The sequence below is a fragment of the Chelonoidis abingdonii genome, chromosome 9 (genome assembly GCF_003597395.2).
Source record: "Chelonoidis abingdonii isolate Lonesome George chromosome 9, CheloAbing_2.0, whole genome shotgun sequence".
Classification (NCBI taxonomy): Eukaryota; Metazoa; Chordata; order Testudines; family Testudinidae; genus Chelonoidis; species Chelonoidis abingdonii.
In genome coordinates, this window is record NC_133777.1 from 5,277,334 (window position 1) to 5,298,510 (window position 21,177).

Sequence of the window (21,177 nt, forward strand, 5' to 3'; positions counted from 1 at the left end):
GGTATCCCTGAACCTCCAACTTCCAGAAGCTGGGACTGGATGATACAGCATGGGTCACTCAAAATTGCCCTGTTCTGTTCATTCTTTCCTAAGCATCTGCTCCTATCCACTGTTAGAATACTGGCTAGATGGACCATTTATCTGACCCAGTCTGGCTGGTCTTATGTGATACCCAATCTCCATCCCCGACTCTACCCCTGAAAATGCAGTTCCTTGAAAGTTACCAGTAATTGTTTTACTTCCTTTCATCTACTATGCAACTAAAACCATGGACCATCATGCGGAAGAGACTGTTCCTCTTAGCTTAGCTGTTCCTCTTAGCAGCAGCAGTTACATTACCAAGTCTCCAGGGAAATTTCAATAAATGTGTTCAAATGGAGCACTGTAAAACTGCTTATATTTGCTGTAAAAATATTTTCACTATGTTTGTTCATTGGCTGCTCAGGGCACTTTAATTTATTATTTTTATGGGGATCATGATGGGACAAAGAGAAAATCCAAAGAAGATGCTTGCAACACAGTACCAAGCGATTCTCTGCAGCACTGAGAAGACAGCAAAAGATTTCTGTATCCAAGAGGGTCTTTGTTATAAAAATTGAAGCTGAAATGGACTCAGGCTCACTCATGATCCACTTCCCATGCACATGTAGAAATAAGAGGTGCTCGCACTGGGTCGTAAGTGGGGACTCCTCAGAGTTGCAAAGTGCCGTGAGGGTGAAAGTTGACCTGATGTTCCCGTCAGGATCCCAGTGGCAGAAGATTCCATTCTGTCCCCAAAACTGGCAGTTAGTTCATATGTTCAGATGGCAGGAATCACTGTGCCCTGGGTTCCACGTATGCCCAAAGATAGTATCCAAATAATTGTCCAGTAACTCCGGGGTCAGAAAGTTATGTCCTGTCAAATATAAATGAGAGCAAAATCCCAGTTCCCCAGTCCTCTTGTTTAGATAATCAGGAAATTGGTAGTTTTCAGGCTCAAGGTTATAAACTCCACACTAGAGATGCTGCCTAATACAGGAACTTAACGGTGTCTCCAAACTGGCAGACCTACAGGACACTAAATGCGCAGCACCTCTCACCACATCAGCAGGCCTCAGGCACCCACTGGGATGCACCACTTAAAAAGCCTGCTGCCACATGCTGTGCTAGTTTCGCTTTCCTGCATGGATACGAGGTAGAGCACATGGCAATAGCCTAATCTTGTGGTGACAAAGGCATGGATGACCGTAGCCAGGTCCCTATCCATTGGAGTGTGTCACACAGCCCCCTACCCAGGCCCAGATGGCAAAAAGGCAGCATGGTCGCCTCTCTAATCCAATCGCCTAAAAGCAACTGGGGATCGAAGAATGGCACCAAGGCCAGAATGTGAGTGGACATCACAAAGGAAATCCCTTGATCAAATGAGGCCAATATTGTCTCCATCATATCTATTGTCTGCTTGAGTCTCACCTGTACAGTGGTCAATAAACATCCTACTCAGCGGGTGGTGCGTGAGTTGTATCCATCTACCTGGCCATTGCCTAATTAAAAATAAGAGTAAGTGCGCCGGCTGATGTCTTTTTTCCCCCCACCCCCATCAGAAATTAAAAAAACTAAAAGCCACAACAGCATAACCCCAAAGTCATATTTGCCGCTCTTGACATCTTTCCATAAGCATCTGGAGCACGGAGTTTATAGACCCTGCTAGCTGGCTGCTGCTTTGTACTTAATGATCTTACGAACATGGAAAGTAACGAACTATAATCCCCAGTGAAGACAGGGGGCGGGGTTGGCGAGAAAGAAAAGATATTTTCTGTGTTTGATCTTTCAGTGGGCTGGGAATGAAGAAATGTAGTTAAAGTCTAACTGGATGAGATCAGAAAGCTTTTTAAATTGATAAAATGTGTAATTGACATCAAAACCAATCATATTTAAGGGACAGGCTCTGAAGTGAGTGAGACAGTGTTCAAATCACATGTACATTCTCTCTCTAATTATGTGAGACTATATGACTATATATAGTGATCTGTGACTATATGATACTGTTGATAAATAGTATAGGAATTAAGGACCTGTACCCACCCACCCACTCCATTAGGATCCCGGTTCAAATCTCACATACTTTCGACTCTGCCCTAATTCCATTGGCTAGAATGGAGTTACTGCCATTTACACTGGTTTAAAGTGAGATCAGAATCAGGCCCTATGTAAAAGGATTGTGGCAGAAGCACAGGACTTTGGGGATCCTAGCCCAGCTCTGTCGCTCACCCAGCATTCAGTAGTATTGGATCTAAAATGTTAGTTTGAGCCTATCTGTCTAGGAAATTTCACTTGTTAAAGACAGCTAGAAATCTAGTCAATTTTAAAACTTATAAGATTGTAGTTTCAGGTGCTTTACCTGCCCCACAGTCCAGACTCCTGGCCAACTTTTGTGTCTGTACAATCAAATTTTTCTGAAAGGATTTTTCTCTCCCCTGTTGCTTGGGAAAAGCCCTATATAAACAGTAGCGAATGGGAGGAGTGACTTAGGCCCCAATCCTGGAACTTCTCATGGCTGGATCCCTAGACCAACGGAGCTCAGTGATGACATGGAGTGTGCCCATCAGGAATCAGTTCCAGGATGAGAGAACAGCTAACTATACAGGGGAAACAGTAAAACTGACTAGGCACAAAATCCTGTAAAATCCACAAAGTATTGCCTACCCTAAATGTTCAAAAATCATGAGTCAGCGCCCCCCCCAAAATCACAAGATTTGTCTTAAAATCCTGAAATTAAAAATACCATAAATATACATATTTTGGATTATTTTCATTTGCCTTCTGTCTTTTGAGCCTTTAGGGTGAACTCTGGTCACATTTTCCAGCCTTTCTCCCCAACCATGAGTGCTAGAAACCTTGTTTTTGGTTTAATGAAAGTTGATAGTCTCACCTACTCACACGCTTCCAGAAGCTGGAGCTTTAAGTAAAACATCAAATATTGTGAGACTCACAATAACATTGTGGGAGTTGGCAACTCTCAAACACACTGAAAAAATAAAAAAATGGAAAAGATTTTATTTCTCTCTCCCTTCTGGTCAAATTGATCAGTGTGATTTTGAATTTGATGATGTCTCTTAAAAAAAACCAACTCATTTTAATAGTAGCCAGAACAACAGTTACACTAACCCCATTGCCAAATATTTTTAAAGGCTGCACCTTGGTCTAAAACAGCTTTGAAACATTTTCATCTGTGAGGTGTATTTTCCCTATCCTATTCCGGTATACCCCGTGCTGGAGGGAACACTGCTGCCTTATTAAAATCCTAGCTGCTATGGAGAGACATAATAGCTCTGTTTCTGGAAGAGAGATGCTGAGGACAATGACAGGCGTTTCCAACATCTGCACTGACCCTTTATATTTTAATATACATATTTTTCCATTTTTAGGTTTTAAACATAGGAACATAAGAATGTCCCTACTGGGTCAGACCAAAGGTCCATCGAGCCCAGAATCCTGTCTTATGACAGTGGCCAATGCCAGGTGCCCCAGAGGGAATGAACAGAACAGGGAATCGTCAAGTGATCCATCCCCTCTCGCCCATTCCCAGCTTCTGGCAAACAGAGGCTAGGGAGTGGATAGCACGGGGATGGGATGCCCTTGGCCCCTCTAGGTTCCATTGTCCTTCATTTGCCCTCTCTACTCTCCCAGTGGCTGCACTTGGGGGGTGTCCTCTGGGGCAATTGCTCCCTGGCAGAGGGCTGGTTCTTCTTCCTCCCTTCGCCTGGCAAGAGAGGTGAGTCTGGCTGGGACAGGGGCCAGCCTCTCAGACAGCCCCTAGATAGGACTGTACAAGCTTGTCGTCTGCTACTTACAGACACAAGCCAGTCAATAAGAAGACAGCCCCTTTCAACACGGAATTTACCTCCGACCCCACTTCCCGGGCGTGTTGCTTGGCTGTCCGCCAGATCGAATCTGGAAGCAGTATGGCCTGGGGCTGTCTTCTCCTTGACTGGCTTGCCTCTGTAAGTAGCAGTCGCGGCATGGAGCAGCCTTCTTTCTTGTCACCACATCTTCCTGTGGTGAGCTACCCCCTTCCAGGAGGAAAGCCTGTACAAGTGAGCCTCCTTAGTGCTGCAGAGGCCCAGAGGTGCTCATTAGCCACCTGCCATCTGTCCCTTCACAGATATACAGAGGAGTTTACTGTAAAGGACCCATGTTTGTGTGCACCCACAATGAGAGTCTTTGATGCACAAGGAATCCAGGTCTGTGTCACTAACATATGATAACTGAACATCAGAGTTTTCTTTTAAATAGAAAATCTTCCCTATTATTACTGCAATGACAGCATAGCTTGCATATTCCTCCTGCCTGGAGCTCGGGGCCATATGACACTGGCAGAATAGCTCAAGGCTGCAGGTTGCTTGGATAGGTTGTCCAGTTTAAAGAAGAGAAGCCTTGTAAATGTCTTACAGATCTTTCTTGTCTCTACCCCTGACCTTTTCAAAGATGAGAGAGAAGGGCATGGGGGAAGGCCCTCCCTGGAAGTCCCATCCCATCCTTCCACCCCGTGGAAGTGAATGCACATTAGAATTTAACCCTGAACAGAGCTTTGGCTGGTAGAGAAAGGATGGGAGGCAGTTAGCTATGTGACTGTCATCTGGTGTTTATAATGGAGGAGAGTGGGATGGAAGGATATATTTTAGCCTCATTCCACAACTTTTTATAATTACTAAGAAAAAAGGAATTAAAAAGCCCCGCTCCATGCTAAAGTGGCTATTAAGACAGATACTAAAATATGTCAGAAAAGTGACTGCAAGGTTGATTTTTGCATTAACCAGCTGATTTTTTGGTACTAAATCCGCAAATGAAGTCTCCATGGCTTTCTTTCCAGGTCTTTTTTTTTAAATTCTTGTGCTGGGGAAATGCTTGTAAATATCACTTCCTTTTGTCATGCAATTTCTAAGCCCTGATTTTATTTCTTAGTGGGAAATGGACTCGGATCATCTTTGGGTTTGAAGTTTTATTGATTTGGTGCAAGTGAGAAGTTTTATTTTTTTAAACCCTTAAAACAATGCAGACTGTAGGGAGTGTTTGTACAGCACCTAGCACCCCAGAGGCCTGGTCCATGACAGGGTTCCCAAGGTACTACTGCCATACAAACAACAATAATAATCATAGAATCATAGAACTGGGAGGGACCTCAACAGGTCTCTAGTCCAGTCCCCTGCACTCAAGGCAGGACTTAGTATTATCTAGACCATCCCTGACAGGGGTTTGTCTAACCTGCTCTTAACAATCCCCAAGGATGGATAATGATAATTAATGTATGCACCCTCATCAAACTGCACTGGCCCAACCCTGCAAGGAACCAAATTCCTGAAGACTTGATGGAACTCAGCACCTCTCAAGAGGTGATCAGCACCTTTGTAGAGAAGCCCTTGTGTTACTGCAGAAAACGATAATAAACTGATCTTAAAGAACCAGTCCCCCCAACCTAATCTGCCTACAACACACAGAACAAGCATTCTCTTCCCCTTCCCACTGACCCCTGACAAGTATCCCACCTTCCTTCTATCTACTGAATGCTGGCCAGCAACCTGACCCACTTCCCACCAGCCTCTGTCCAGTCCTCCCACTCTACACTGAAAATCATCCTGACTCCCTTCCCATCCCCTGCTCTTGACAGTCATTCTGCCCCCTCCCCACCCTGCCACCTACTGAACCCCCCTGGGGGCATTAAAGGGGTTACATGATCAACAGCAATTCTGATTGACCAAAAATATGTTGGCTCTCCTCTTCCCTGGCAGCGCCATCACTAGCACCCTCGGAGGGACAGGGTTTTGATTCTGCAGCTGCATCTATGTATTTCAGAAGTGGCGAGAGGGTCAGAAAGCCACAGATATTGTCATTTGCATTCGGCTCTATATCTATAATCAATCCAGAGCCCCAGGAGGTGATTAAGCTAGTGACAAGTTCAGTGGTTCAATGGCTGTAGCAAATCCAAAATGCTGTTTACATTCTTCCAAGGCCTAGTTTCTTCTCTGAAAAAGACAGAGCTACCCTTATTGCTAATGCTGACAGAGTAAGAGTCATCCAAGGTTTATTTCAGAATTCACACTAGGAAAAACTGAACTGAGATTTCCCCCTCACTCCAGCAAACAAGATTTGTTGCAAACAGATTAATCCAACTGCTTGTTTAGCTGCTAGATGAGATAATCTCAGATTTGCTGCTTTACAATGTTCAGCCACAGGCTGCACTTTGCTGGGTGGGTGGGAGAGGGAAGATGAGGAAAACAGACACAAAAGTTAACAAATGATCAAACTCCTGTTAAAGTAAATGGAGACTGCCAGTGATTTCTGTGGGAGTTGGATGGGACCCACAGTAATAGGAGGCAAGGAGCAGTTTGAGTTTTAAGCCTAAACATTTATAAGACATTAGGCTCCAGGAAGGGTGGAGAGTGTTTTACTGCCATGACAGATCCTCCGTCAAGTCCCTTCTTACAATCCACCTCTTCCATAATGCAGCTACAAAACTGCCTTCTGGTGAAAGCTAGGCATGTGGCCAGATGCAGTCACTGTGGCCATTGCAACCGATTGGCTGTGACTTGTGTACCCAGCTGGTCTGTGCTAAAACATCCTGTAACCTTTGGCATGTCTCCCCCGTCCATGTGTTTGTTTCCTCCACCTGTCATGTCTCGGTTTTCAGTCACCTGCAAGCCCACCCGTAATGCAAACTGTAGCCTGGCCATGCTCAAGCCTTTCACAATGATGAGTCAATCACCCAAAGATTATGGGACTGGTTTAAAAATCATGAGAACTTGCTTAAAAATATATATTTTTGTTTTGTTTTTTAAAATGTTGGGTTCTTTTTTCTTGCCTTCTGATTTCTGAACCTGATCTTTTTTCTTTTTGTTTATTAACAATGAAAGCTGAGAGTCTCATGTAATCCCTTGATTCCGGCAACTGGTGCTTTAAGAAAAATACCAAATATCACAGTTTCATTGCAGTGAATGGCTCTTGTCCCTTTCACTTAGACCCCTCAGCAGTGACAGAAAATTTCTGTGGGACATTTCTGATGCTCACGAGCTCTGCAGGGAAATGCTTGCCTCGCGCACTGTTGAAGGAACAGTCTTTAAAACCATCCATCTTTGTCTTCACGGTGTGAGTGCAGAGCTGAGCCAAGTGACTTAGACAAAAGTTCTTAACGTACGTATGCCTGCAGTCAATTTCAAAGTGGTAATTAACATGTAATGTCTCAAAGGTGGCCACTTCACTGAAAAGCTGAGTCATAGCTTGGCAAGGTTTAGATAATTTGAGTTTGTATGAGCCAGACAGATCGAGCTTGTCTTACAATGGACTGTCTCAGCTTAGTCATTATTGCTTAAAACTTTTTAAGTTTTGCTATCTTATCTTATCTATCTATCTTGGATGTGTCTGCATATATAATACAATGGATTTTTTTTCTACATTTGGAAAAAAGTGAGAAAAAATATACACATATTTGCTGTATATAAAAATACTTAGACTGCCTTGCTGTAATGTGGTTGCTAGATCTCTCTGACTTCCTAAATTATTGGCTCTAACTCCGTCAGAACAAGTAAACAGGGAATCTGTGAATTAATAACATCCACTGACCTCCAAGCCTTTACATGTGCAAACATCTGATGTGGGAGGTAATCCACTTTACTAACTGAAAGGCACTGTGCTCTCCTTGATAGCTGCAAAGCTTTGGGCCAGGCTGAAATAAATAAGGACATTAATTAAATGAAAAGAGGAGGAAAAGAAAACAAATCCCAGTGATGGGTGAAGAGCAAATACACATGACTGAGGGGAAGAACGTCTTTAAAAACAGACTGCTCTCTCTTGCAATTATTGGCTGCATGACGTATTTGGTTTATGCATTTTTGTGGACGGGAGGTTTTTTTCCTCTCCCCCCAGGGATCACATGAGCTTTTGTCAAAACAGTGACTCAGAGTTTTGCATTGTTGCAGGGCTCTCATTTTGTTCCCATTCATCAGAGACAACAATTTCCTCCCAAAGTTTCTTTTGCTTTCATTTGCAGGCCCTTCAGAGGTTACTATGAAGGTGTTGATGTATCTATCCATTTTGTCATGTGGTCTCTGAGTGCCTTAATGACACGGGGTTATGGAACAATAATTATAGGCCAATCTGGTAATGTTGCCTATAGTTAAAGGTATTTCCATTATAAGACTTTGTTCTCAGTTACTTATAACTTTGCCAAACTTCAACTGTTCAGGCTGAAATTTCCCATGCTGTGTCTCATTTCCCTCCCCCCTGAAAGTTTTAGCTAAAATGGCTCAGCCGTTTCCAAGAATGAGGTTAGGGTAAAACAAACATTGTTTTGCCCATATTAAAAGAAAATCATAGAACCTCTTTTTTCCACTGAGCTGTTCTAGCACCTCCACACTTCAGAGCAGTGTCTTGACATTTGGCATGAGGATCCCCTGATGTCAGAGATGTGCCGTTTGCTGTCCCTAGGAAAATTTGCCCATATTTGGCTACGTTACGAGCCTCTCGAAAATCTCAGTTCCCACATGCTCAGTAGAGATTTATTGGAGACTGACTGTGAAATTCTCTGAAGATTCCATCTGCACTGACATGCTCCAGCCCAGGACTGCAGGGGATGAGCAGGATTTTCCCTGCAATTGCTCCTTATGTCCTATGGGGAGTGCTTGTGCTGTCAGGCACCAGAACAGAGAGCAAGGGCTTTATCTCGCCTGTGTTCACAATGCTCCCACACTGGCACCCAGGCAGTGGAGGAAAAGAAGGGAGCGCTATGATTTCACTGCAGAGGGGTGAGGAAGTGGAGAGGGGATGGGACAAATTGAAGCAAGGGGTTGCAGGAGCCAGAGGGACAAAGGAGCAAAGGCCAGAGAGGGTGTACAGGTGCAGAGGTATACAGGTGCAAGTCCCAGAGTTTGGGAAGGGGCTGGTTAGGCACAGAGAGGGAGAAGGGCAGAAGCTGTGGGGTTAGATGGGGCAGAGGGGGAGGGGAGTAGGAGTGGGGGGATGAAGGAAGCCAGTGGGTAGGCTTGTGGGGGTCTATAAGAGGGAAAGAGAATGGGCTCAGGCTGAGGGCATAGGGGAAGAAAGGTCTATAACCATGAGATAACATTTCCCTGGAGAACCTGGAATGGAACCCAGGAGTCCTGAGTCTCTGCATTACTCCATTGTCAGCAATATTGTGAAACCCACTGGCAAAGTGTGTGCCTCATCCCCTCCTAGGATTGGTCCACATAGAAGATAACAGCCTACTGTTGCTACCAGTTACTTTGTTAGCTCAAGCAGTAGAGTTCTGCTGTGGATCTGAAGGCCCAATCCAGAAATTGACCCAAACTGAGGGTCAATATGGTTTCATATGAGGAAATTTCATATAATTCAGTTTGTATGTAAAAAAGAAGAGAAAAGAAAAAGAAACAACATCCCCCAAACTAGACAAAGAGAACATTAGGGCTACGGAGGCATCCTCTCAGAATTTAGGAAATGCCATATGATGAGGTGTACAAACCTGCACCAGCTAGGTGAGGGTTAAGGCTCTGCTCTGAGCTAAAGAGCCCCACTCTGTCTGGCCTGGAGGGAGGAGGTAAAAGGCAGCAGCCCAGCTCAGTGGATGGTAGGCCAGGGAGAGAACTGGCCTTTAGTTCTTGGCTCCCGGGGAGGAGTTGGCAGAAGGCTGGAACTGCTCAAGTGACCACTGCCCATTGGTCTGTTTCCTGAGAGTTCATTGCTGAACCAGCTGCACAGACCGTAATAGACACTTAAAGAGGAACGGAATGAGGGTATGGCCCTGCAGGCTACATCTACATGGTGATAACAGAGCCCCGGTAAGCTGACTTGGGCTTTTGGGGCTTGGGCTGTGGGTCTATAAACTTGCAGTGTAGATGTTCAGCTCAGGCTGGAGCTGGGAATCTGCGACCCCACAAGTGGAGAAGGTCTCAGAGCCAAGGCTCCAGCCTGAGCCTGAATGTCTACACTTCAATTCTGAGCCCCGGAAGCTGACTCAGCTGACTCAGTCTTGGAGACTCTTTGTTAGACGTACCCTTAGAGACTCCCTGAAGGAAGAGAGTCTCACCACAACCTTAAATTCATTCATTCGTGCTTAATTGTCTTTTTGACCTAACAACCCCAGAAAGGCATGACTTCTGCAGACTGGGCTGGAGGGCTACAACCCCCAGGAGGCACTGTGGGAGGCCATCTCTGTGACCTGCCTGTATTATGGTTGCCTGTGCAACTTAAATTCAGCCTGCTTGTGTGTGTGCATTATGGTGCAGTCTTCGATTACAAGATCCCATCCTTTTTTTTTACCTGCGTCTGATAAAGTGGGTATTCACCCACGAAAGCTTAGTTAGTCTTAAAGGTGCCACAGGACTCTCTCATCTTTTTTTTGTATGTGATGCCTCCACAGAACAAAAGATCCAAACATCTGCGTTGGAAAATGACCTAAAATAAATAAAATTATTCAGTAAAACAAAATTATTGTCTTTGCATAAAAGAGAAACTATTCCCCCGCAATACGATTTTGTTAATGAAATCTCGGGGTAATAGGCTAGATAATGGCAGAGTTTAGCCTAAAGGTGCTATTTTCTAACTGGTAATGTCAGTGAGATTATACCTAATCAGGGCTGGTGATTAAATAATGAGACCTAATTTTGCATTATTTATGCTATTTCCTCTAACAGTTATAGGTAGCAGCAGCCATTCAGTCTGCCCGTACAGGTCTTTCATTGTATTAAGTATATAATCCCGACAGATACATCTTTCCCTTTAAAGATACATTCACGTTTATGGCAGTGTATGGAGTACAGACACTGCACACCCAGCGAGCACAGGTATCAATAGCAGTGAGGCTCTGCTTCAGTGAGTGGAGCAGTCAAGTGTGCTACACACCTGAACCCCAGGTTACACCTCCTACAGAGCTCTCTACTCATACAAGTTGTGCTCTCACCTCTCCACTGATCTTTTTAGCAGTGTAGTGTCCCACTGCCTCTCCCCTGCTAGAGCCTTTCCTTGCCTCAGGGAATGGTTTGCTGCTGGAGCCTTTCCCCGCTGCCAGAGCCTTTCACTGCGGCGTATAGCTACACGCAAAGTGGTTGTGCTCTCAGCGTAGACATAGCCTTAGAAATTTCTTCTTGGTCAAACACAAAGGAGAGAGAGAGATCTCGTCAACTCTGCTCTTCTGAGCTTACGACAGGACAAAGCCCAATGGGTAGCTGCTCTCCATTCCTTCAGGCTGAAGGGTTGAACCAGAACCAGCCACATTTCAACAGTGCAGAATCTGAAGAAATAGCAAGGACTTCAGTGGGGTAGGGGCTGTCTTTATAGTCAGTTTGTGTTTCTACATCATCTAGTGCAGTGGAGTCCTGGTCAACCACTGTTAATGACTAATAAAAATAATCATGATCTTACCGCCCACAGTAATCCTGCCAGGTCATCCATCCCTAAGAGTGTTGCTCAGAAATCCTTTAGCCAGATTCTCAACCCATACACAACTCTTCTTTACTGTTCTGGTGGCCCAAAGGGCCCAAAAAGCCAACTTAACCAGCCATCTGATAATCCCCCTGATGTAAGAGATTTCTTTCTAACTCTTACTTTTGCATTCCAAACCTTAGACAAGCCATACATGCGGCCCCCCTGTAGAGAGAGATTTCTTCCAAAGTCCTTTTCAATAGAGAGACACTGCAAAACTTCCTCCTGCACCGGACACTCGTCTAATAGAGTGGATGGAAAAATACCAATTAATTTTGTGGGAAGTTGTGAAATGTTCCAGGTTTTTGTGTTTGTTGAAATTTCCCCAATTTTTTTTCCAGCCCATCCCTGCCTCTCCCCTACCCCCAAACCAAGTTTTTTAAAAATGTTTTGGGATAAAAAGAAATGAAAAAAACTAGTAAAAATATGCCAATTGGTTGAAAAACTGGAAAATGTCATTGAAAGAGATTTTTCCATTAAAATGTTTCATCTTGGCTAACAGCCATTGTTTATCCAAATGACTTTTCTAATCATCCTTTCGATAGTCATAGCCACCAGCCTATAAAGTGGTACCTGCTGTCATGTTTTATGGTGTTGGTTACAGAAAAGACCGAACGGAAGGATGGCCTTGTTTTTCAGGCCCAGACTGGAATTCAGGAGATTTGGGGTGACTTTATGGCTTCGCCACTTCTTTCCTATGTGACCTGAGGCAAGTTTCTTATGCCTAGAGTTGGGCGGGAAATGGTTTTCCTGTCCCACCAATGTTTTAGAGATTTTGAAATTTTTTCCCATCAAGAATCAGAATGAAAAGTTGAAATTTCCAAAATTGTTATGAATCAAAAAAATGTTTTTAAAAAAGTAATTTCACATGAATTGAAAGATTTTGTTTTGCTAATATCAAAATGTTTCATTTAGATTTTGAACGTTTCCTGTTTTTACTACATATTAACTTACATTTAAAAACTCTAAATCATGCTGACTTGAAAAACACAACTTTTCACTTCAAAAAAGGCCAAAACAGGACTTCTGAACCATTTCAAAACTTTTTTTTTTAAAGTATAAGTGAGAAATTTGTTGCAATCTGGTCCTTTCCTGTGAAAAGTTTCAGCTTTGAAAAAAATGTTTAGTCCAGAATCTTCCAAATAACTCTACTTAGGACTTGATTTTCAAAGATGCCAAGAACCTCTAGATCCCACTAAAGTTAATGAGACATTTTCAGAACCTCTGAAAAGGAGGACATTAATCTCTCTGTGCCTTAGTTCTCCACGTAAAAGAGGGGTTGTGACAGAGTATTTGGGAGTTAACAGGTGAGCCTATATTCTATGATACTAATTAACTTCCCCAGAGAGGACTGATTGGGGAATGAAATGTAATTGGGTAATCAGGATAACAGACTGAGTGAGCTAAAGGATTAATTAGCTGTCAGCTGAGGACTGATTAAAAAAAAAAGGGGCACAGGAAAGACATGCAAGAGAGAGGAGCAGCTAAGCCCAGTGTCAGAGAGATCTCCAAGAAGGGAGACCTCTTCTTCTCTTGGGCCCTGGAGAAAGGGCTGAAGATACAAGGCATATTATTGCTGCACAAAGCTGCAAAGGAGAGAGGGATCTGAACTAAACAGCGTGGAGTGGCTATATCCAACCAGTGGAGTCTGAATAGCTTTCTATAGTACAAGAAGGCTGGATCGGAACATGCCCTGCTCCAGGGGTGCTGTAAGCATTTAGATACAAGGGTAATGGGTGCTCACAAAAGCCCTAAAATACATGTATCCCCACAGTGTGGTACTTCCTGGAATGAAATAGTGTTTGGACAGCCGGACAGCAGAATTAATGTTGGCCTGTCTTAAATCGCAACTTGCAGAGAAGGGACATCTGTGGGATAACCTGAAAAGATGGTAGCTGTCTTCAGGTTGTGGTGCTCATTTATAAGAGCAATAAGTGGGAAATAAACCTGAGCGAATCCATCTTTCTAGGGTCACTGCTCCTATTGGAAATTCATAACGTGTGGCACAACTGCTTATATCCTGTCCATAAAGCAACTTACTGAAGATGCGCTAAATGGCCCAGGCCATGCCATATTACAGTTATTCATTTAAAAAGCCCTAATAAATATATTGATTTGGCCACAAACCGTTAAATGCATGAGTGGCTCTTACATAATGCATATAGCTGGCTTCCTTTAAGGTGGACTTAAGCCAATGTGCCGGGTAGCAACCTTCATTATTTTGATTTTGGATCTGAGTATTTTGAGTTAAAGGTCCTGACTCTGAAATCCCATAAATCTAGATAAATAACAACTCATTTTTGCAGATCATGTTGTTAGCTGATCGCTGCCCAACAGCCATATTTTAAAGACTATCCAGAAAGTGACACTGCCGATCAGCTTATATTGTGTCTTGTTGCTCCAAAATCAGAAACCTGCCATTGAGCGGACAACTGCATTTCAGCAATGTGATGATATTTCACCAATAAATCCTACCAGTCCTCTCTCACACTGCCACTGGAATAAAGCTCCACCCAAATATTACACAGCCAGGTACCGTTTCCATTTGTCCTTCACAAGATTCTGTACCGAGTGATTACAATTGTAAACGATGCATTTCGAAGCCAGAGGACAGAATGTAATGCAATTAGTAGATTAATTTGCCCATTCTTCACCTCTCTATGCCAGAGAGTTTTGCGCTAATGAAGGGTATCAAACAAGCATTTCATCGTGATTTAATAGAACAGTTATTTATTCCACAGAGACATCAACAAATTGTTAAAGGAGCACTTTCTGGGGATTCGTGATTGACAGAGAAGCCAATTCACTGGGTTAGCACACAAGGCTTTCGCCATTAGTCTCCTGGGTTCCAGCATGATTGAGATTATACGGAGGAGATATTAGATTAAGTCTAAACCAGAATGGGAATGTATTGCACTCTTTGTCTTCCTTTAATAGTTGGGCTACATATAAGGGGAACTGCTTACCAGAACTACAGCTAAGGGAGTTACTCCTCAAGTTCTCAAATGGTAGAGACTTATGCTTGCAGCACTGAAGGTCCCCAAGTTCAAACACAGCTGAGAATTCAAGCAACAGATTGTTCTATTTACATCACCATCGTGTTAGTTACAATTCAACACAGCTAGCTGTCTCTGAGTAGTGAAGAGCCAGGACTGGAAAAGTAGCAGAACTGCATAGAACAACCAATATAGCCTTCCATCTGAGGATCTCAAAGCACTTTGCCAACATTAATGAATGAAACCTCACAACAACACAGAGAGGTAGGGCAGTATTGTTATCCCTATTTTACTGATGGGGAAACTGAGGCACAGAGCAATAGTCACAGATGTGACCTGCCCGAGGACGCACAGGAGGTCAGAGCTAGAACCCAAATCTCCAAATGTTCAGGCCTGTCCTTTAACCACCCCTTCCTCCTAGGTCATGATGAAGGTGCGTTGGCAGAGATGAATGCAGAGGGACACCATGATTCAACAAGCATGGAGATGAAGTACAGGAGCAGAACTGAATGTTGGCCCAGGACTAGGGTAGCAGGAAGTGTTGAATGTGAGGCTTGATGAGTATTAGGTGAGCTGTATTGGAAAAGCTTGTAGAACACCTATCCCAACTAACCTGGTCCTCTACAGCACTGGGATCTTATATTACCTGAACCCAGATGACAAAAAGAAACGAAAGACCAAAGAACACTTTCTAATGCAATCAGAACTCAATTTGGGCACCATAACCAAAAGGAAGAGAGAATTTCTTAAAATGAAGGACAGAAAGATATTTTTAAATGGAGATAGAAGGGTACCTTGGGCAATACCCACCTCTCTCTGTAGCTTTCCATTCTATCTCTGGACGATGAAAACCCACCTTTTTTCTGCCAGGAGATTTTCTGAGATGATATGGGTCACTCTGTGCTGTAACATCACGTAACAAACTCCGCCTGGTGTCATCCTCTCCCATCAGCATTGTCCTGGGAATGATGGGATCCTGAGACAATAAAAATGACTGAGAGTTAAAGGCACATAAAACCAATTCCGCATCAGCCGTTCTCCATGGGCCTTGTCCAATCTTCTCGCATGGTGATCCATTTGAAAGAGGCGAATGCTGCCCTCTTCCTGAATCACTTTAATTGTGCTCATTGAGTGGGTAGCCTAGGGGAATACATTTCTGGCAAGTCACCATTTGTCTTTTCCTTCGGCGCACACACAACACAAGCTACTGTTTTCAGTGCCTCTTGCACAGCAATTGCCTGAAGGGATGTAGAGATTTCAAACATCTTCATAAAGAAGAAATGATGGTGCTGCAAAACTGGACCTTCCTAGGGAAATAATGGGAGATTAACAAAGGGAAGCATTTGTCTAGCCCCACTGCTGGGAAGAAATTGATGTTTTTAACGACATTTTAGACCCGTTGTCTGAGGACAGGGTTCTCAGATATCCTTGCTGAAGCTGCACTAGAGAATGGATGACCCGCTTCAGATAGTGGAATTGTAGGTGTGGAAAAGGTTTGCAGAAGCAAAGCAAAGTGAGGTGCAAGCTTTCTTGCATTTTGCTACAGGCTAGACTGTGACTTGGCCTACACATGCATGTGGAAGAGCAAGACTTCCTCTGACGCCTCTGTGCAGGCTACTGGGGCCTTGGGCCTTGATATGTACAGCTGTCACAGGGTGGCTTGCCCTTGGGCTAGAGAGCCTGGGACTATAGCAACCCTGATTACCAGATGAGCCCAGACTGTGAGAAATTAGGTGATTCCGGTTGAATAAGAAGCCAGTTTGCAGTGCTTGCAGGGCCCAGCTGGGGAAAGAGGTGAGGGGAAGAGATGGCAGGGAGTGAGAAGGAGAGTCAGAGCAGAAAGGAAATGCTCTCCAGGCAGAGAGATCCTGATCCAGCAGTGACGAGACTGGGAGACCCAGGGGGGACGTAAAGGGGTGAGGTAGGAAAACTGTTGTGGGTAAAAGAGCAGGTCTAACTGCACAGTACAGGCTATTTGCGGGGATATTAGAACCTAGACCTTCCACAGACTGTGGGGAGCAGGTCCTCATGCCTGGACCGCTAATTCTCAGGGCCCAAGGCCAGGACTGCATTTCATGCCTATGAAAGGCCCAAAGGAGAAAGTTTCCCCAGACTGATGTGCTACTAAATGGAGTCTACCTCCTCCAGGACATACACCTCTGTATTGGAGAGTTAAAGTGCTCTCCATTTACTTGGGTTTTGAAAAATGGCATTTTAAATAATGCATGCAGAGTGCTTCTTAGAGAATGGAGGGGGTTTATTGCTTTGTTCTTTCAAAGGGAGAAATGTGAGTACAAGCAAAGGGCCGGATAGTTTTTTAGATTGTATTTGATCCCTTCATTACATTTTTTTTAGTTCTGGGAACAGGAAAGCCTCAAGGTATAGAAGCATAAATGTTCATTATATGTTCATTATATCATGTTCGTTATCAGTATTAAATTATAGAGGGTCTGAACTGTGCTGGTTTATGTCACTTTGCAAAGTGGCTTGAAATCATTTGGGATGAAGGTGTTATAGAATAGTAAATTGTTGTTTCATTAAACTCTCTGGCTTCATCCTAAACCGTGCGTTCAAAAGTACATCTCTTAAAGGTTAGACTCTGACACCAAGTAATGTGTATATTACATTCCCGTGTGCCTTTTGTATTTAAAAATCAACCATTTCCATCTGAGAGTGTGGGATTTAGACATGCTGATACTTTGACATTTAAATGTGAACAGTGAAAGATACACACTGCTTTGCCATACAGTAAATAGGGTGATATTGGGGAAAGTTAAAGTTCAAACATTCATTTTCCTGCTTCTGCCTGCTGTGCTAGTGTCTTCAAAAAGAGAGTGCTTCTGTGAATTAATTCCAGAATTTGAGACCTATCATATCAGGTACATCCAACCTAATCACCTATTGTCTATCTCTCTGTGTGTCTATCTATCTTAAGACATAATATATTGAAACAACTGTACAAATATTAACTATTTAACCCTTTAGATCCCCCTAAAGTAGGCAAATGGGTATTACTATCCTGATGGATAGCAATGGAAAAATGGAAACAAGAGATTAAGGGCTTGACTTTCAACTACAGTCTCACTTTTGTTCCTGCAAACAACTTTCTCACAAAGTTTTGCATCTGAAATGAATAAACAAGCATAACTATTAACAGTTAGCTATATCACTGTGGTATGTACACTTGCAAATCAGCAGTTCGGTGCCTGGTTACTAATATTTGCCAAGCAGTTCATTGTGGAAGCAAAAATACAGGTGCGGCTGTCAGCACGTTTAAACATGAGCCCATGAAAATGGAAGCTGGGTTGAGGCCTGGATGAAAATCAGGCCCTTGGGACCCAATTCAGCAAGACTCTTAAATACATGACTAACTTTAAGCACGCAATTAGCCCTATTGAAATGAAGTCACTGCTTAAAGTTAGGCACGTGCTTGCTGAATGGGGGCTGATGTGACCTGACCAAATTCACCCACCAAGTCAGTAGAAATCTAAGACTAGAACTCAGGAGATTCTGGCTTTCAGTTGCTTGCTTTGTCCACTGGACTGTATTTCCCCTCTGCCACTTGAGAAAAATAATAGGAGGTGAATCCAGAGCTTTAACTAACAGGTTTTTACCTCTTTGCTGCAATACGGTTAATTGCTCCCAGTGGCGGCTCCAGGCACCAATGCGCCAAGCATGTGCCTGGGGCGGCAAGCTGTTGGGGGCAGCCTGCCAGTCGCCATGAGGCAACAGTCAGGCTGCCTTCTGTGGCATGCCTGCGGGAGGTCGGCCAGTCCCATGGCTTTGATGGCAATTTGGCGGTGGGTACACCGAAGGCACGGGACCTGCAGACCTCTCACAGGCAAGCCACCGAAAGCCACCTGACTGCCGGGCTTGGGGCGGCAAAATACATAGAGCCACCCCTGATTGCTCCGAACCCTTCTGCAGCAAAGCTATACTAAGGAGACTTCTTTCTCCAGCAATGGGGAAATGATGGTGCCGCCAAAGGCTTTGCTTTCCTTGTGCTGATACAAGCAGGTCCTGAATTTGAAGAAAAGGCCTAATAATTGTTCTTTCATCTCTGCAAACAGCACCAACTTCTATCCAAAATGAGATGAATTTTCCAGGGGATCAGGATCTTGGTCCTATTAAGAGTCAAGTTGGGATGCTGGATCCATACCCTTTCAGGGAAGAAAGGGCAACTAAGGTCTTATTCCCCTATCCAGGAGACCTGCATTAGAAGATCAGGGATTTAATACTCTGGAATGAGTGGAAACTTGGCTCCACTCCCAATGTGCTGACCAGCACATCTGAACAGGTGCACCAGGAGGTGTAATCTGCACCTGCTATATGGTGGGCATAGATTACATACCCCTGGCACAAGGGAAGAAGCAGACTGTCTCTCTCATCTGGGTCCTGATCTGTTCTGGGTACAAAACAACAACGTACCACCTCTGGGTTAGACTTGTAAAAAAGCCAGATTAGATGCCACAGGTGTAGAGATTTAAAAAACTGCCATACATTGATCACAGCATGACAGATATGGCAACTTCCTGCAATATCCTCAGAAAATCATATTGCATTCAATGCAAAGGGTATGCATTATTGTGGGCTGGGATTATGTGTATCCTCTCTAAAGGGAGAAGTGATGTGAGGCCTGGGCATTCAAAGGAGTATAATGAAATTGTGTCAGACAAATATGGACTTTTGAGGCAATAAGTGTGGCATGGGTTTTCCAGGGAATTCCTAAAGAGAAGATAATGCAAATTTCCCACCTCCAGTTATGCAAAACCTCAGCCTTTTGAAGCTAGGCCCTGAGGAGAGGGTGATTGTCTGCTGATTACCTGTTCCTAGAAGCTGCAGATGGAAACCCTGAGCTGTATAAAGAAACAGGCTGGTCTGCCCATTCTGGGTTGTGGTTCTGAACTTGTAACTCCAGGAACAAACCCAGTTGTGAATCTGGAAGAACTGATACCTGCCACAGCTTGAGGCTGGAGTTGGGGACTCATAGACTTTAAGGTCAGAAGGAATCATTATGATCATCTAGTTTGACCCCCTGCACAATGCAGGCCACAGAATCTCACCCACCCACTCCTGTAACAAACCCCTAACCTATGTCTGCGTTATTGAAGTCCTCAGATTGTGGTTTCAAGACCTCAAGCTGCAGAGAATCCTCCAGCAAGTGACCCCTGCCCATGCTGCAGAGGAAGGCGAAAAACCTCCAGGGCCTCTGTCAATCTGCCCTAGAGGAAAATTCCTTCCCGACCCCAAATATGGCGATCAGTTAAACCCTGAGCATGTGAGCAAGACTCACCAGCCAGCACCCAGGAAAGAATTCTCTGTAGTAACTCAGATCCCACCCCATCTAACATCCCATCACAGACCACTGCTAAGCTTATTAGCATGTGTGTAGGTTCTTTTGTTGTTTTTAATATGTTTCCTCTTTAATGCTTTCACCTTGAGAACAAATGTACTTGCTTAGAAAGACCGGTGTGATAACTTATAACTGGGCAATTACAATCTTCATGGCCTTCAGAGAGAAACTAAAGGGCGAATGCTGGCCTTTTAGGCAGTCTGGCTTGCTGGGGATATCACAGCGTTAGGCAGAGAACTGTGCAGCATGGAAAAATTCTGGTGGGAAATGAGAGGGTTGTGGCTCTCCACCCAAGAGAGGTGATAGTCAGGAAGTGGGTGCCCTTGATGGACCACGGAGGGGGAATACAGGTGCAGGTGCCCTGAACTTTGACACCCACATATACTTGTGTGCGATGAGAGCCTAGTGCAGTGTTTCAGGGAACAAAGCTAATGGCTTAATAAGATCTGTGACAACATACCACATGAAAGCAATTTTTAGTGACTTTCATTACACAAACCCAATGAGTGGAGTAACCAGCGAGGCCCCTGCAGTGGGAAGAAATGCAAAATGAAATGTTGCCAAGATGGGACAAGCTGAGAGAGATAAATGCATTGCAAATCCACACAAAGATCAGTTACACACACGAAACAAAAGCACTTGATGAATAATGGAACACATAGATTGCGATATTAATGACTCGACATCTTTCTTTTCTCCTATCTGAGCAGGCTAATAAAACGTAGTCTCTCAATCGATTGTTTTTAAACCACTTAATTCTATGTGAGGCAAAAAATCATGTTTTGGGTTTGTGGGTGGGTTGTTTGTTGTTGTTTTTTGTCCCAGGACAAGGTTTTCTTGTTTGAGTCCATCCTTCTTTCAATGGTCACGACAATTCCTAGGGGTGTTAGCTACTGTCCACGTGTTCGTTAAAACAGACTCCTAAGTAGACACATAAAAGTGAAACACCTTCATTCCTCAGCATCAGATCCAGCACTCATATATTATAGTGATGGGTGATCAAGAAAAACCACGGCTAGGTTTACTCAAACTATATTTACAGCCATTTCTATAGCTCTTCAGGGGTGAGAGACTGGGCGATAGCACACAACTCTCAACCCAGAAGCAGAGGGAGGGAAGGTGATTTTAAGTCACCGTTGCTCCTTCATAGTCTTGGACTACTCTGGGGGCTGGAGAGTTGCCCAGCATAATATACACAGCCATGGGGGGGTGGGGCTGTGTAGGTTATGGGAGCCTCCCAGGGCTGCAATATCCCTGGGAATTCACACAGTGCTGCCTACTGCTGCCACATCCTTCCTGGCCCCAGGCCTTGCCAGGGCATCCTTGGAAGGCAGTCCAATGCCTGTCTCCTACAATGCTGGCACCAAGAGTATCCTCCCTCCA